The sequence below is a fragment of the Protopterus annectens genome, chromosome 1.part0 (assembly GCF_019279795.1).
Source record: "Protopterus annectens isolate FY-2018-M chromosome 1.part0, PAN1.0, whole genome shotgun sequence".
Classification (NCBI taxonomy): domain Eukaryota; kingdom Metazoa; phylum Chordata; order Ceratodontiformes; family Protopteridae; genus Protopterus; species Protopterus annectens.
The window spans coordinates 682,721,846-682,738,462 of NC_056725.1; the positions used below are offsets into that span (position 1 = coordinate 682,721,846).

The 16,617-nt window shown below is 38.8% G+C and overlaps 1 protein-coding gene across 2 annotated transcripts in view; it reads right to left on the minus strand.

Moving 5' to 3' along the window:
- Nucleotides 1-16,617, minus strand: part of LOC122794052 (mitogen-activated protein kinase kinase kinase kinase 5-like) — a 1,947,254-nt gene that overhangs the window by 620,068 nt on the left and 1,310,569 nt on the right. The window lies entirely within an intron of this gene.

Here is a 16,617-nt window from a genome sequence, read left to right on the forward strand (position 1 = left end):
GTGTATGTGTAATACGAATATTCACATACAGTATGTACATAAAATAGTAAAGTTTTTAATCGGCATCAAAAAAAGTATAGGGTAAAAAGAGTGTTACACTTCACTTACATACACTATACACATACTATAAATGTAGTATTGTGTGAAATGCAGAATAACTATCCAAGGAGCTATCACCGATGCACTGTTTTCTTTTTTCCTCTGCACAACAATTGTAACAGACCCCGATTATGCACTAAAATGCAGAAATTTCTCTCTTTAATAAGTTTTTCCTAGCATCTGTCTATTAATCAAATAATAGAAAAGATGCACAGTTAAGCGCCTATGGAAACAGTGGGGAACCAGCAGTCATTAAAATGCAGAAGTTTCTCTCTGTCAATACATGTTTCCTAGCATCTACCTACTAATTAAATAATAGAAAAGATGCAGAGGTAAGCACCTCTGGAAGTACTGGGGGACCTTAGCAATAATGAAACCCAGCTTACCATTTTTTCCCTCTCTATATCACCGTTATTAACTAGGGCTCAAGACTATGAGGCACAACAGTTTCGGCAGAGTTTCATCAATTACGTGCTGCAGGTCTTCAATGTAACTTGTAAGACATTTCACTTTGCCTTAGGGCTAGGAATCTTTTAAAGGTGAGGTTCATAGCAGGCTGTCTTGCATATCCCCTCTATACCCCCAGTATTAACAAGGTATCAGGACTGTGAGGCTTCAGAGTTTCAGCTGAGAATCATCAATCTGGTGGTATTGGTTGTGGGTGTGTGTCCTGTTCCTGTGTGCTTTTTGAATTTTTCACTTCGTGGGAAATGGTTCTGGTTGTGTTATGCATTACAAGAGATATTAAATAGAGATCACTAAAGAAATGGTTCTCTAGTGACTCATCTGCTCATTTCTGGTGATTGACTTGCTGCTTCAGGTTAAGTGAACTGCTGATACCTAACTCAGTGAGTCCACAGTGAAAGTCTGATCAGTAATAAATAGATAATGAAGGGAATGAATGGAATTTTGAAATTTCACAATCCCAATGTTCTAAATACCAACGCTCAGAACCTCTGAATTGTGAAATCTCAAAACCTGTAAATGGAGATCGCCATACAGCGCGGAACGGGCACATTACCGTTCTCTTCACTGAAGTGCAATCTCGGAGTTAGTATATTTAAGTTGCAGGGGGTGTGGGGGGTGCAGGGGGGCTTACCCCCCTCCAAAATCATCTTTTTTATGTATTCTTTATTTTGTTTTTTTTTTTTTTGTTATTTCGAGATTTCACAGTCTTGATGTTCTGAGCGTCAGTATTTAGAAAGTTGGGATTGTGAAATTCCATAGTGGACCCATATATATATATATATATATATATATATATATATATATATATATATATATATATATGTGTGTGTGTGTGTGTGTGTGTGTCTGTGTGTCTGTGTGCATGTATGCATGTGTAGTGTACAGAGAGAGAGAGATAATGTGCCTTTAGTGCTTTTGGTAATAAAACCAGTCAAAGCAAATAGTTCTCTTAATTTTTGAAAGATATTTATTTTTATGGACAGAGAAAATGTACTTTCAAGGGTTAAAACATGAAGTAAGAGAAGCAGAATCCAGTCTATCTGCAGCTGTCTTTACAGACTTTAGTTCATAGCTGCAATATTCCTTCTTACAAGGATTTTCAAAACGAGGAATCTGATTTCATCCAAAGACAGTGACCATTATATTCCCCAAAATGTATCTTCTCTCCACTGGCTGCTATGGACAGCCTTCTCTAATTCACCTGTTTACTGTGGTATTACCACAACTCTGTAGTGCCTTTGCTTGACACACCCATTAGTGGATGCAAGATAAAGAGCAGATGTAATATCGCTACAAGCAGTGCTTTCTCCAGGCTTGGTGGTCACTGGGCTGCATGACTGCTAACTCAGCAGAGGTCAGGATCACTAGTTCTAACTCCATTTCATGAGTGAGACATAACCTAAAGAAAACCTATCTGCATTTAAGTGACTGTAGCTTGTGTGTTGTTGGATCATAAAGTTATAAGACTGGAGGTTCAGATGGGACACTTTTGGATTACATTATTTTTGCCAGTAGAGCTGCTGTAAAGGGAGTATGGTCAGTTATTAATGCCATTTCTCTAACAAATACTATTTTAGTATGGTAAAGATCCATTTTATGGCAAGGCATTCCTACTCAATAGCTAAATAACATTTCTCAGCTTTACTGAGTTTTTTTAGTGATATAACAGATAAGCTCATCCCCATCTATAGTATAAGACAGGATTGTACCTTTGCCTTTCTCCGAGGTATCTGTATGCATTAAAATTGTTTGGAAAAGTCTGGAACTACTATTATTTATTTAGAACACAACATATCGTTTGGCTACCTAAAGATTTGTTCTGCTTCAATTGCCCACTTAATCTTTAAGGGAGTCTTCCCCTTGACCAGGTCAGTCAAGGGACAAGCAACGCTAACAAAAGTAGGAAATTAAACTACAATAATACTGAGATAGGCTTAAGAGAGCTTTAACTTGTTTCTTAGTGTTTTTCAAAAGACCATTTTGTACTGCTTCAGCTTCCATAGATTTGTCTTACTTAATAACCCAAATTACAGGCTTCTACCATTCCTAACTTGCACTTAGCCTGATAACAGTTAATCCAACCGGACAGAGGGAAACTAAAACAGATTGAGCTTTAGGGGGACAGCTTTCCCAATCTTCAGAAAGTATTACCACACTCTCTAAGTATGCTGATGCATATCTGATAGGTGGTTTATGAACTTTGTCCCTCAACCTCTGGAATGTTTCGGATTAAATCAGCAGTCCGAAAGGTAGACCTCGGTAATGAAATATTTCGTCTGGCATGGAATATACCATTTTTTCTTGGCATCCGGGGCTAGAGAATTTTGTCTTTTTTTAGTTCCAAAATGGACAGAAACCTAGCTTTGCTCAGTTCTTCAATTCACTCACTCAGTCATGGGATATGAATCAAATTTAGATAAGCTATTTAATTTTCTGAAATCAGTGCAAAGCCTTATAGAGGCATCAGGATTAGGGACAAATACAGTGGGGCTATTTCACTCACTTCATGATTCTTCTATGACGCCAGATTTGGGTATTTTCTGTATCTCTTGCTTAGCTTTCAGAAATTTGGTAGTTTCACATTTGTGTTTTTTTTTGTCCTTGATTACATTAGTTTTGACAAATACGTATTTATTTTCCAGTACATATTCCTTCCTTTTTGCTTCTGAAACATTGTATGTCTCATCTACTTTGGCTAAGGACATTCTATGGAGCCTTAACTTCTCTGCAAGCATACCTATAAAAAATTCAGCTTCTCTTCAAGGTTTCAGAACATATATGTGGCATAACTGCTCTTTCCTTTTTTCCAAGCGTTTCATCTTATTATTCCTTCACTTACATTTCCCATAACTTCAAAAGCTTCTTGCCATTTTACAAAAATAATTGTTTTCAGTAGTGGGTACTAACACACGTACTTTATCCCTTCTTGAATTCTTTGAGATGAATATTTTTATTTGCTCTCTCCTGTGTCTCTTGTGGTCTCCTAATAGTTTCTTTTACTACAATCTTTATAGGTCTTCGCCTCTCATTTAGGTCTGTAAAATGATATATTACAATTTTAAATATGATGTTTTGCTCTTCCTATGTTTATTTTGGTCTATCTAGCAAGCTCTGAAGATATAAACCATGCATCATTTCAAATGGTGTGAATCCAGCTATGGAATAAAATTATTTCCCTAAGAGCGAAGAGAAGACATGAACATAGCTGGTCCCAATTTCTCCCATCTAGTTCTATTGCCTTTCTTAACAATTAGCCCATCTCCTCAATATATACATGTCCTTTATTGTTTCACTTTAAAAAAATGATCAAGGCTTGTGCATTGGTCTGCACATGAACATGATACTTTGGTCAGTAAGACTTTGTTTGTGAGGGGGGAGTGGTGATTCCTGTTATAGAAAAGAGCAATATTAGATGTCCTTACATTTACTGCTGTAGTATTTATTACTTATGGGATTCTCTGCCGTGAAACTGTCCGACGGTCAATTTACCAACATCTACCATTGCTTTAAGGTATGCTGAATGTCACCTACACACTCCTCACGTAGCGTAGGAAGGGTGATGTTCAGGCATACCATCCTCAGAACTTCTTTGCCGCCAGTCTGAATGCTTTGGTCTGTTTGGCTCCATCCATTTTTTTGCCATATTTTTTCTGTTTATTGGAATTCCTATGATTTCTCCTCTTTGCTGAAGTTCTCACTGTTGAAGATAAGTACCCAGTTGGGGGGTTTGTTCCTTTCTTCTTTTTTTTGTGCTGTTTGGGGGGGGTTAATGCCATCCAGGAAGGGTAAATGGCAGTGTGGGAGACAGATTCCCCATAAAGACCGCCACATTAAGTGCCTTTTTTGCCTAGGAGCTTCTCACGACTATACATCTTATTCTAGTTGTCAGGTACTTGTCCTGAAAACCCTTCATAGTAGGCTTTTTTCCCTTTCATTGTATCCTGAGAACCAGTGTCTTAAGCTGCTTGCTAAAGATACTATGGATGGAACTTCCTGCCTCGAGGGTCAGCCATCAGGGAAGAAGAAGATGAAAAAGGTAAATCTGAAATCTTCCACTGTCCAGCCTTTGCTGGGTGTTTATCTCAAAGTTATTACAAACCCGGAGACTCGCCTGGTTGTGTTATTGGATTCCTCTGCCGCATCTGGGTTAGAGGCCGGCGAGGATCTGGTGGACAGCATGTCAGATGAGGCTTTGCAGGTGTCCATTTAAGGCATTTGGGGGGAACCATGGTTGATTGTTTCTGAGGGGTCTAGGGGAGTTCCTCAGTTTCTTCTTAGGGAAGAAGTTCCTACTATGGTTGTGGAATGCTGTCCTGAGTCAGGGCTTTCTCAGTTTTCTAGGATGGACATCCCCTTAAAAAAGAAACAGAAAACTAGACATGTTTCTTCTGCTCCCAGGGATCCACAAAGTGAGTGGCAGGCCTTTACTCAGGAGTTAATACTTTACTGTCATTAAGGCCTTCTCAAGGGGTTTCAGTTCCTGCTCCTCCTTGGTCTTCTTCTTCTCCTAAAAGGACCAGGGAATTAAATTCTTCTGAGGAAGAGTTGGATTCTGGTGAAGAACCCCTTACTTATTCTACCCAGATTCCTTTTCCTCTAGACTACAGGTCTGAGGAGAACTCTAATAGTCCAGATACTCCTTCTGAGGAAATTTCCTTTGGGGATACAATCTCTAGGATGATGGAATTTTTAAGTGGGATTGTGCCCAGGTTTCTGATATCCATAAGAGGTACTATGAGTTACTACAGATGGAATCGCCTAAACCTGCGGCTCTTCCTCCTGTCTTGGCTGATTTATTAAATGTGTTTCTTCTAATGCCTCTAAAGCAACTGATTCTCTTCCCCCTGCTCCCAAGAAGACTGATAGGTCTTATATGATGCCTGAGGACTGTTCCTTTTTGTTCAAATATCCTGCTGCTGACCCCTCCATGGTGTCTGTAGCCTCTGATAGGCCATCTCAATTGCTTCCTTTGTCCAAGTTACTGCCTTCTGACAAGGACACTAGAACCATGGACAGGCTGGGTAAGAAGGTTTATACTTCTGCTACACTAGATTTTAGGGCAATTAATTATCAAACCCATATATCTAGGTATGTCTTGGCTCTTCTTTCTCAGGCTAGTCAGCTTTTTACTGATCTTCCAGATTCTGAGAGTAAATCTTCTACTCTTTCCTTGCTAGGGACTTCCTCTCAAGTGGTTTGTCATTCTATCAAATGTAGTTATGATGCAGCAGATGCCTCTTCTAGGGCTGCTGCTTTTGGTTCAGTACTGAAGAGGTATGCTTGGCTTAGGCTTCAACTTTTACCCAATGATATTAAGGCTAAGTTTATGAATGTGCCTCTGGATACTAAACTTTTGTTTGGTGAAGCGGCTGCTGGTTTGTTTAAGTCTCTTTAGGTCAAGGGGAAGGCCTTACAGCAGTTTAAACATGTCTTTGTTTCTCCTGTGCTTAAATTTCAGAGAAACTACCCTTCTAAGCCAGGCTTTCTTTATAGGCAATCTGACCCTCCTGCTAAAGGTAAAAAGGGTGGTAAATGGGCTCCTCCTGCTAAGGACACTCAAGACTGTGGGTATTCAGAAGCCTTCCTTTCCTGACAAACCAGGTGCTGTCTGACTATCCACCTGTCCCTAGCCACATTCCTCTTTCTCTTCCTATTTGGCTTCGAATTACCCAAGATTCTTGGGTTCTGTCAATCATTTCTCAGGGGTACTTCAGGGTGTGGAATTCCCATCCTCCTTTTATGGGAATTCCTCAGCTTCCTTGGGAACAACTTCCTTTTTTACCAGAGGTACTTTGAGATCTCTTGTCTCAGTGTACTATTCAAGAGCTGCCTGTGTCCCAAAGGAGGGAAGGGGTTTTATTCAAGAATGTTTCTAGTGCCCAGAAAGGAAGGTACTAGGATGTCAATTCTAGGCTTCTCTCATCTAAACACTTTTCTGAAGGTGCCTTCCTTTTGGATGTTGTCCCTTCAGACCCTTTTTCCTCTCTTGCTACTTCAGTCCTTTCTGGTGTCTCTGGATCTCAAGGAAGCTTATCTCTATATTTAGATCCATTCTCTTTTCAGGAGGATTTTGTGTTTTTCTGTTGCTTCCTGGCATTTTCAGTTCTGTGCTTTGCCCTTTGGATTTTCTACTGCCCCAAAGGTGTTCACCAAATGCCTCACTCCTATGATTACTTTTTGCAGGCTTCAAGGGATCCAAATATTTTTTTACTTGGATGACCTACTGATTCAGGCATCCTCTCCAGAGGTCCTTTCGCAAAATCTTCATTTTACCATTTCTCTTCTTCAAAATCTGGGGGTTCACGATAAACTTCAAAAAGTCTTCCCTGACTCCTTCTCAGGTCATGTCTTTCTGGGTTGCAGGATTCAGACAGTGCCAATGCTGGCATCTCAGCCTCCACCAAAGGCTGTAACTCTCATTTCTTACTTTCAAACTCTTCTTCCTCTTGCCTCCATTACAGTCACGGAGTTTCTCAGAGCTCTGTGGTTCATGGCTTCCACCATACTGATGCTTCCTCTGGCCAAACTTCATATGATGAAGTTCCAGTGGTTTCTGAAGTTGTGTGGCTTCAACATGCGCATCCTCTAGACTTTATAGTTTCTCGTCTCCCCTGTCTCAAGAAGGAACTTTTTTGGTGGATTCTGCAGCTGTCTCTGAATCCAGGGTTCCTTTTTCATCCTCTACTTCCCTCTCAGGATCTGTTCACAGACGCTTCAGATGTGGGATGTAGGGCAATGTTTGGCTCTCTGAAGGTTCAGGGAGTGTGGTCGCTTCATCAGCAGAAGGAGCATATCAACGTCAAAGAGATGAGAGCTCTTATGCTGTCTCTTCAGGCCTTTTATCCTATTTTCTCTCCAGGGTCTCTCAAGGTATTCAAGGACAATACCACAGTTATGTGGTATATCAACAAATGGGAGGAACACAATCTTACCTTCTTTGTTGACTGGCACTTTTTGTATGGGATCTGGCTGTCAAGTATCAAGTGACTCTTTAGGCAGCTTATATTCCTTCAGATCAGAACATTGTGGCAGGCACCCTGAGCAGGTCCTCCACTCAGTTCCATGAATGGATACTTCACAGGGATGTGTTTCTGGGCATTGTTCACCAGTGGGGTACTCCTTAAGTAGATCTCTTTGTCTCCCCCCTGAACAGACAACGTCCTCTGTTTTGTGCCAGAATCCCAGGTGCTCTGGTGTGGAAGGTAGATGCCCTCTTATTTTCTTGGAAGGGGATGTTTCTTTATGCATTCCCTCCCATTCCTCTCATTCTGAGAGTCCTGTTCAAGATTCAACAGGATGCTCCCAAAATCTTGTTGGTGACTCCCTTTTGGCCATGACAGTACTGGTTCCCTCTACTTCTCCATCTAGCCAAGGGCAATCATCACAAGTTACCTCACAGGGTGGATCTACTCACACAAGATAAGGGATCTCTCATCCATCCCCACCTTTCAACGCTTCAGCTGACACTGTGGGTGATAGGGTTTTGATCCCTCATAGACACCTTTTTTCTGAGGACATGCTACAGTTCCTGCAGGAGGCCAAGAAACCTACTACTAGGAAATCCTGCTTATTTAAATGGAAGAGGTTTTCTATTTGGTGTCTTTCTCATGACCTGGATCCACTTACTGTCAATGTTCCTTTGGTTCTCTCATATTTGTGTGAGTTGCTCAATGCTGGTTTGGCCTATTCTTCTATTAAGGCTCACTTATCAGCTCTTTCTGCTTGTCTACTTTTAACTCCTCCATTAGCTTCTAGATTTGAGGCTAAGCAATTTCTTAAAGGTGTCCTTAATATTAGACCTCCCAGGAAGCCGGTTCCTCCTCCCTGGGATCTTAATTTCATTCTGGAGAAATTGACTCAGGCTCCTTTTGAGCCTGCTTTTTCAGCTTCCTTACAATATTGTTCCTGGAAGACAGTTCTTTTTTTAGCTCTAACTTCTGCCAGATGGGTGGGTGTCTGAGTTGCAAGCCCTTATGGCTTGTCCACCTTTTTTGATATTTCATGACGACAGGGTGTCCTTGTGTACTAATCCTTTTTTATGCCCATGGTGTCTAATGAGTTGTCAATTAGTATATTAATTTGCCTAATTTTTCCCCTCCGCAATCTGACAGTGAGAGGGTGCTGCATACCTTAGACGTGCACAGACAGTTCAGATTTTATTTGGATAAGACTAAAGCTATCAGAAAATCTGATCAGTTTGTTTCCTTTCATCCTAGGTCTTTAGGATTGGCTGTTTCCAAGCAAACTATTTCTACTTGGATTTCAGAGGCTATTTATTTTTGTTACACTTTTCATGGTGAGAGGCTTCCTTATTCTGTAAAGGCTCATTCTACTAGAGCTGTGGCTTCTTCTGGTGCTTTTTCAAGGATTCAGACACTAATTCTATTCTTGAAGCAGCTACCTGGATTCTGTGCATTCCTTTACCCAACATTACAAGTTGGATGGTATCCCCAGAGCTAGAGCTGGTTTTGCTAATGGCATTCCTCATGGCTTCTTAGAGGGCTCTACTGCTGCTTCCTCCTCCCAGGTTTCTTCTTGAGCTTTGATACTCTCCCATAAGTAATGAATACTACAGCAGTGAATGTAAGGACATAGTACAGTTGTATAAAATTTTACCAAAATGGTAGATGTCCTTGCCTTCACCCCTGCAGTATTCACTCCCTCCCTCCACCCCCCTAGTCATTTTTCCTTCCTGGATGTACAGGTTCTTTTTGGTTTTCCTTGGACTGCTGTTCCTACTGGTGCAATAAGTTCTGAATATGGTACTCCTGAACATCACTTTTATGCCATACGCTCTGTGAGGATTGTGTAGTTGATGTTCAGTGCACCTTTAAAGCAATGGTAGACTGGCTGGACGATGGGCTTTGTGGTAGGGAATCCCATAAGTAATGAATACTACAGTGGTGAAGGCAAGAACATCTAGCATTATGGTAAGATTTTACATAACTGTACTTTCTTTTGCTCTTGACTTTGCATTAACTCTTCACAGGGACACTGCCTGGGGATTTCTTTTTTTTTAACAGCACAGTGATAAAAAGCAGATTCTATACTTCTATTAGTTAAAAGCTGATCATTACTATATTTCACAACTGTGCTTTCAGATATAGCTTGCTAGCTAGCATTAAAAGACTATTTCTAGTGACTGTATAGCACTTTACTGTGTGCATTTTTCTAGGACATTTAAAACAACCATTTCAGATGGTAAAATTTGTTTCTTGCTTACAGGTGAAAAAGGTGAACGGCTTATTATTAAATCTTGGTGCATTCAGATCTGACTAAGTGTGTGCAGTTTCAGCTATCAACAAACATTCAACTAAAGCAACCAGATGTACAGAAATCTTAGGGTAACATTTGAAAACAAATTCTAAAGTTACTAGGGATTTATCTACATCCAAAACTAACATTATTTATATGAGGTTCTAGCCAGGGATTCAAAATATGCATTAAATCAGCCATTTGTGCCATTACTAGTCTGTCCATACTAAATGTCTACTAGTGACACATGAGGATTCTGCCTTGGATGAAGGGCCAGCCATGCCCAGATTTTCTTGCTTTAAATATTGGTAGTTGTGTTCAAAAGCATCATCACAGTTCATGTCTACTTTCTGACAGTCACCACTTAAATGTGAAGATAATGTTATAGTCCATTCAACTTAAGGCCAGTTTTTCCTAGTCACATACCTCTCCAGTCCTACAAGTTAAGCCTCAAAATAGCCACCCATTCTAAGTTTCTTCAAAGGTGTAGTAGGTTTTCCCATTCAGGTGGATGGTTGCATCATGATAGCGGATAACTGGTGCTTAAGCCTGAACACGTATAAGTCAGTGCAGTGGCTGTACATCTCTCTCTCTCTCTCTCTCTCTCTCTCTCTAAGAACTTTAGCAGATGTCACTAAAGCTTCAGTTATCTTTTCTGCACTAAGCATATTATAGCAGCTACACTTCCCAAGAAAGGTTCACTAACAGAAAAGTGGATATGTACATAGTTTAGCTTCTCATTAACTAACAGCAATTTTTTTCAAAGCAACACTTCTCCCTGCCATGAGGATTCTCTTTGCCAGAAGAATTCCCTGTATGGTGCAAGAGTTTTTATGCTTCTTACACCATTTAAGAGGAGTGAATGTTACAGATCAATTTTCATTTAAAAAGTATTACTTTATCCTGCTGCACTTGTCAGGAAAGCTGCAGTCCTTTCTCAGGCTAAGAAAAAACAATTCAGACAGACCACTTTGAGGTAGCTTTAAAATACTCAGTTTGTATAAAATGTTATTGCATAAAAATGTTATTGTACCCACTATAACTACCACTATAGCATTTTATGAGCTTTGTCAATGTTTATAGGTTTGTTTACAAGAACAAAGGAAAAGTACTTCCCTGCAACAAAACTTGAGATGTAATGGAAACAAAATCCAGTCCAATCACAAGTTTTATTCCAGAGATCAATTCAGTTTTCCAGTATGCCTTCCTTCAGAATTTTCCAAATCAAACAGAACTTAAAATCAGTAATATTTTCAACAAGTTTTATAATGGAGGCAGAGTACTTTTCATAATTTCTTCAATACAGGATAACAGCTTTTATCCACTGTATACTTTGGGGATACCTTTCAGAGTTTATACTTCAGGGGCACCTTTTAAGCTGGTTTCATCTTAGCTCTTTGGAGACTTCTGTATGGTACCCTCTCCTGATCCACAAGCCAGGAAGTGATTTCTCCCATAAACTCTCAAGAGGCATCGGATTATGATTCTCATGCTTGCAATGGAAAACCACTCTCTAGTTTACCTGCCTACTCAGTATTTGTCTAGAACTCTGCAGTTCCTTTTCCTTACACATTCTTTAGTTTTTCACACACACACACACACACACACACACACACACACACACACACACTACACACACACACACACACACACACACACATTTTTCAGGATTTTAGTTTTCAGAGTTCTGAATTTCAGGCTTTGGTTTCAGGATTTTGATTTTCAGGCTTATGATGTTTCAGGCTTCTGAATGGGAACCGTGTGCATATATTACATATATCAACAACATAAGACTATGATTCCGCTGTTATGCTCACTATGGTAATGAATATTGGAGAATGAATGAATAAATAAATGAATGAGTGGATAGATAGTGATCTCTAACAGAAACTGGAGAGGCACACTTATGGCCATTTTAAAATTGAATAAGATAGTAAACACATTACTGTGCTCAGCCACTGTAGTAGCAGCAATGTTTGGATGGCATTAGAGACTATGAACTCCCACAATATATGTCAATGACATGACGGGATTCATCTGCATTAAATGTTTGTGAAATCACAGTATGCAGTCCTGGTATAAAATGATGTTTTCAACAGTGGAAATGTTTAGGGGTAGAGTGACAGAACACACCTACACATTTGAAATCAGCATGTGAGGATTTCCTGCTGAGTTAAATTAGTGTAATTCCTCCTATCTGCTACAAAACTATACATCAGGGTAGTGATTCTCCCTCAGTGGAGAGGCTCCAGTTCATTGCCATAAACTGTTTGGAATCTGGTTGAAACCTGAAAGCACACCTCTCTCAACTCTCCTTGATTTTGGGTCAAAACTTTGCTCTGTCCTTTATAATCCGTCATAAAACTGGTGATTTTGGGAGAAATGTTACATTTAATAACTAATGACAGTAGTTAAGAGTTAGAGACTTCTTTTACTTCAGAAAATTTATGTTAATTCGCATTCTTTTATTCTGTCAGCTTTTCAGGTCAGCAGTACTACTTGTCTAAAAATTGTCCCTGACTATTTCTGGATGGTCTGATGAAGAGATTAAATTTGTGAAATTGCTTACTGGTATTTTATCATACATTGTTTTGCTATAATTTTTCATTCAATTTTTTAACAGCTGTGTTGATCAGATAGTTCTTTTGGTTGTATTTGATTCATTGCTGGTTCATTTCCAATCCTAACTCATCACATTCATTTCTTTTACATTTACTATTTCTGGATTTGTCCCTGATTCTAGAGGTAAGAGACTGTGAAGTATGCTTCAAAGAATCATCATACAGAAAATAAATAATTGTAGGTACCACACCAGTATGTAATCATATAGAAAGAAATATATTCATGTTAACAAATAACACTGGTGTTATTACAAAAACGAAACTAAAATTGATAATAATACATGGTATGACATGGAGTGTACACAGTACAAATGCTGCCATATTACTGCACATCCAGGCTCGTAAGGCACTTGCTTATTTACATTATGCTTTTAAACACATTAAAAGTAGTTTAAAATGTGTACTGAGCACATCATATGTATGTGTGTGTGTGTGTGGGGGGGGGGGGCATTATTTTTTGCCGTCTTTGTACATATTTTTTATGATTTTAGAAACCCCTACTAAAATAAATATGCATACTTAATTAAGGAGAAAAGATGATACAAAGGAAAATCTGATATAATCTGTAACCTTCCCAAAGATGAAATAAGTCATTACGACAATCTGTGATAAATTATGCTGCCACATTCAGACAGAAAGGTACATTCATCACAGAGTCTAGTCAGTCCCTTGCCTCTTTGATGCTTCTTAGTTTAGTAATACATTCGTACATGTGTGCGTGCATGTGCTCACACACACACACACACACACACACACACACACACACACACACACACACACACACACACACACACACACACACACACACATTCTCACTGTAATTAAAATCTGTAGTGCTTGATATTATCTTTACCATTTAATATATTTTTTCACTAAAATATTTACTTAGTTTCCTTTAGTACTATCTAATCAGTGTGAGTCTGATACTCTTTTTTTACTTAAATAAATTATAGAACTGTGGAAATTAACCAAATATTAATTATCAAATACTCACACAGGTTACAAGTGTTATGCAGTTTGCATACTTGCAAAGAAACTGAATGTTAATGTTAATACTGCTACATACATGAAAAATGTTCTTATTTATATCATATAACCTGTTCTAGGGCCCTGATCTGAGTTATATTGGACATGTAGCAGGAAGCAAGAAATCTGATAATGAGTAGGCATAAAAACGTGAATAATACTGATAACAAAAGAGTTGTGGTCTGCAATACAATTAGATGCTTGTTTCTCTTCACCTTTTCCTGGCTTAGCTCAGTTTTATGCATACACAGAACACAGCTTGGCATATGGCTTCTTTGCTAATTTGCTCATTGTAGCAAAGTCAGAGGTGTGATTAAGTTATTGATGAAGTCATAATGTTAACAGTGATAAATGGTGCAAAGCAGTATGGCAGCCTTACACCTACTTGCATGGTTGAAATCCCTAAATCACATGAGAATTAAAGTTAACATTGTAGTATGTCGTACAGCACCAATAATCCTGATGCATAAAGACTCAGATCGTGACAGAACAATCTCCATGCTGTCTAGCTTAGTGTAAAACTTGGTGGTCTGTGTCAGATGCTCCACAGGCCCGCTCCTACTTCAGCACACATTCTGTCTTCACTAACAATGAATGGTACAAGAAGTGCCTCCATGTTTTCCCTTTGCCTTGGGATTCCTGATTACTGCTCCCCTTAGTCTAGTGCTTACTGCCATGTTGTTCAAGAAGGACATAAGGCTAATCATAGAAATATCAAACAAAGAAACGTGGGACATCAGATCAAAGCCATATAAACATAATACTGAAAAATATCAGCAAGTAACATCTAGAATAGTAATGCAGTGCTTAAATAAAACTTAAGTATACAAATACAAGAATACAAGCATGAACAACAAATAATAACACTCCCAAAATATTTCAGTTAAAAGTAAAAAAATGTTAAATGTGCAGATTTAATCAATAAAAGTACAGTAATAATCTTTATGTTGCAATAATGGTGAATATTTGCTTCAAGATCTGCTGAACTCATAACAAACTTAACATTCCTGACTGAATACTGTATAACAAATGAAACAAAACAATGGAGTGAAAGAAAATAATTTCACCAACTGCTATACTCCATTGTTCAGGGATTTCCAACCAACTGCTATACTCCATTGTTCAGGGATTTCCACACTCCTTTTACTTAGTATATACTAACTCCAACATTTTCACACAGTCACCACAGCAAACATACCTATCGTTAAGCTAAAATCATCTAAATAATATTCTTTTGTATGGGAACTCAGCTGTCTCAGAATCTCATAACAAATTCTTCATGCTGTATTACTTGACTAAACAGGAATTGATCAATAGCAGTATTCTATGGCTGACCTGTAATACTATAGCAATTCAATGGTTTGCGAATGGTGTGCCTTATGAGGCATTTCTATGAACTTCTGCTGAAGTACAAACTCACACTTAGCATAAATCACCATTACAGCTCTGCAATTTACAGGTGTGTCTGTGTGTGATATGGGTCTTTTGCTATGCAGGCTTCTTAGTATAAGTGACCATCTATTTTTTCATTTATGATGCATACTGTCCTCAGTTGTTGTGTCTTTTGGCTTTTCCCGGTTAGGGGTTGCCACAGCGGAACTCCGGTCCGCTAATGATTAGCAGTAGATTTTTACATGCAGAGTTGCTGGCCCTGACGTACAACCTTCAACGAAGGTATGCCCATTCACGCATGTGTCCACACAGAAGATGCTCTAGCTGAGAATCGAAAAGGACAACATCTTACTGTGAGGTGACAAGGCTACCGCAGCACCACCACCGCAGTTTTGCATACTGTCCTCAGTACAACAAGTATATGACCAAGTAATATTCATCATAAAGACAAGTCCTTACTTTTAATCAAACAAATACTCAGCAGAATAAAAGAACTGGGTAGTACACAACAATAGGTATACAATTAATTTAAATAAGTAGGAGAAGTGTTTGGCAGGCACATGGGGAGCCCCTGCTATGACTACCTTATAAATAACTTACATTTTACATTGTTAAATGAATAGAAATTAAATGGTTGACAGATGTTAGTAAGTTGGAGAACAGTGACTGAGTTTTCAGCAGAATGAGCAAGGTTTGCCTTAACTAATAATACAGCTGATGTCATCTTCCTGGGTTTGAATTCAATTAAAAAAAATTACCAAAACAGGTCAAGTTGACAGCCAAGGCGTGCAACATGAGGGTCACTGGTGACCCCTTTGTTATGTATCTTTGAAATTCAAAGTTAATATATCTATGTGCATATAACTATATATTCAATAATAATTAATAAAGACATTTACATATTTATTTGTCATTATTGAATTGAGTTTCCTTGACTCCCAGCTCATCAGTCTGAATTCTATGAAAGCCAACTCACTGAAACTTCATTGTGCACTTTAACACAGCTCCTGCAGGCGTCATGACTCCTGCTGTCTACACTACATGCAATGGACAAGTCAATATTTGTCGAACCAGACTCAAAAGTCTGAAAGATGATAGATGATAAATTTAAGCCGTCAGTTTTTCAAGCAGTCTTCCAAAAGCACATCATTTAAAATAGATGTACTCTGGAAATTCACAAGTGATTAAAATATTATGTTAAGTGGGACATGTGATTCTGAAATTTATGAGGACATGGAAAGTGCCTAGCTGAAGGGGTATGCTTCCAAATTATTTGTAAGTGAGAGTAATACGAGAAATTAAAGTATTATAAATAAGTATCTTGTGAAAGAAAGACTGTCTGGCAGTACTGAAAGGCAGACAATGGCAATAATTTAGTTGGCTGCAAAGTAATGAAAAATGGCATGTATAGAATGATCAGAGAGAAAATCATCATGAAAAGGAAGGACTCTGCCAAGTGGTATGTGGGAACTGCAGAAACTATTCTCTGTAAAGAAAAGAGGAAAAGAATTACTGAAGCAGCCAGATAACTGTATAAGGTCTGTTCCTATAAAGGGCTGCATTACCTGTAGGAGACTCATTCAGCAGGAGGTACATTCTCTGGAGTTATGTCAAATCAGCATTCTAAAAGTGACAGCACTAAATGTAATAATGTCACAGTCTGCATTGTTCAGTCTAATATGATGTAGCAGTCCATAATGTGGCCAATGTCAGTAGTGACAACCTGTGCAACGGGGATGGGGTGGTGAGTGTATAG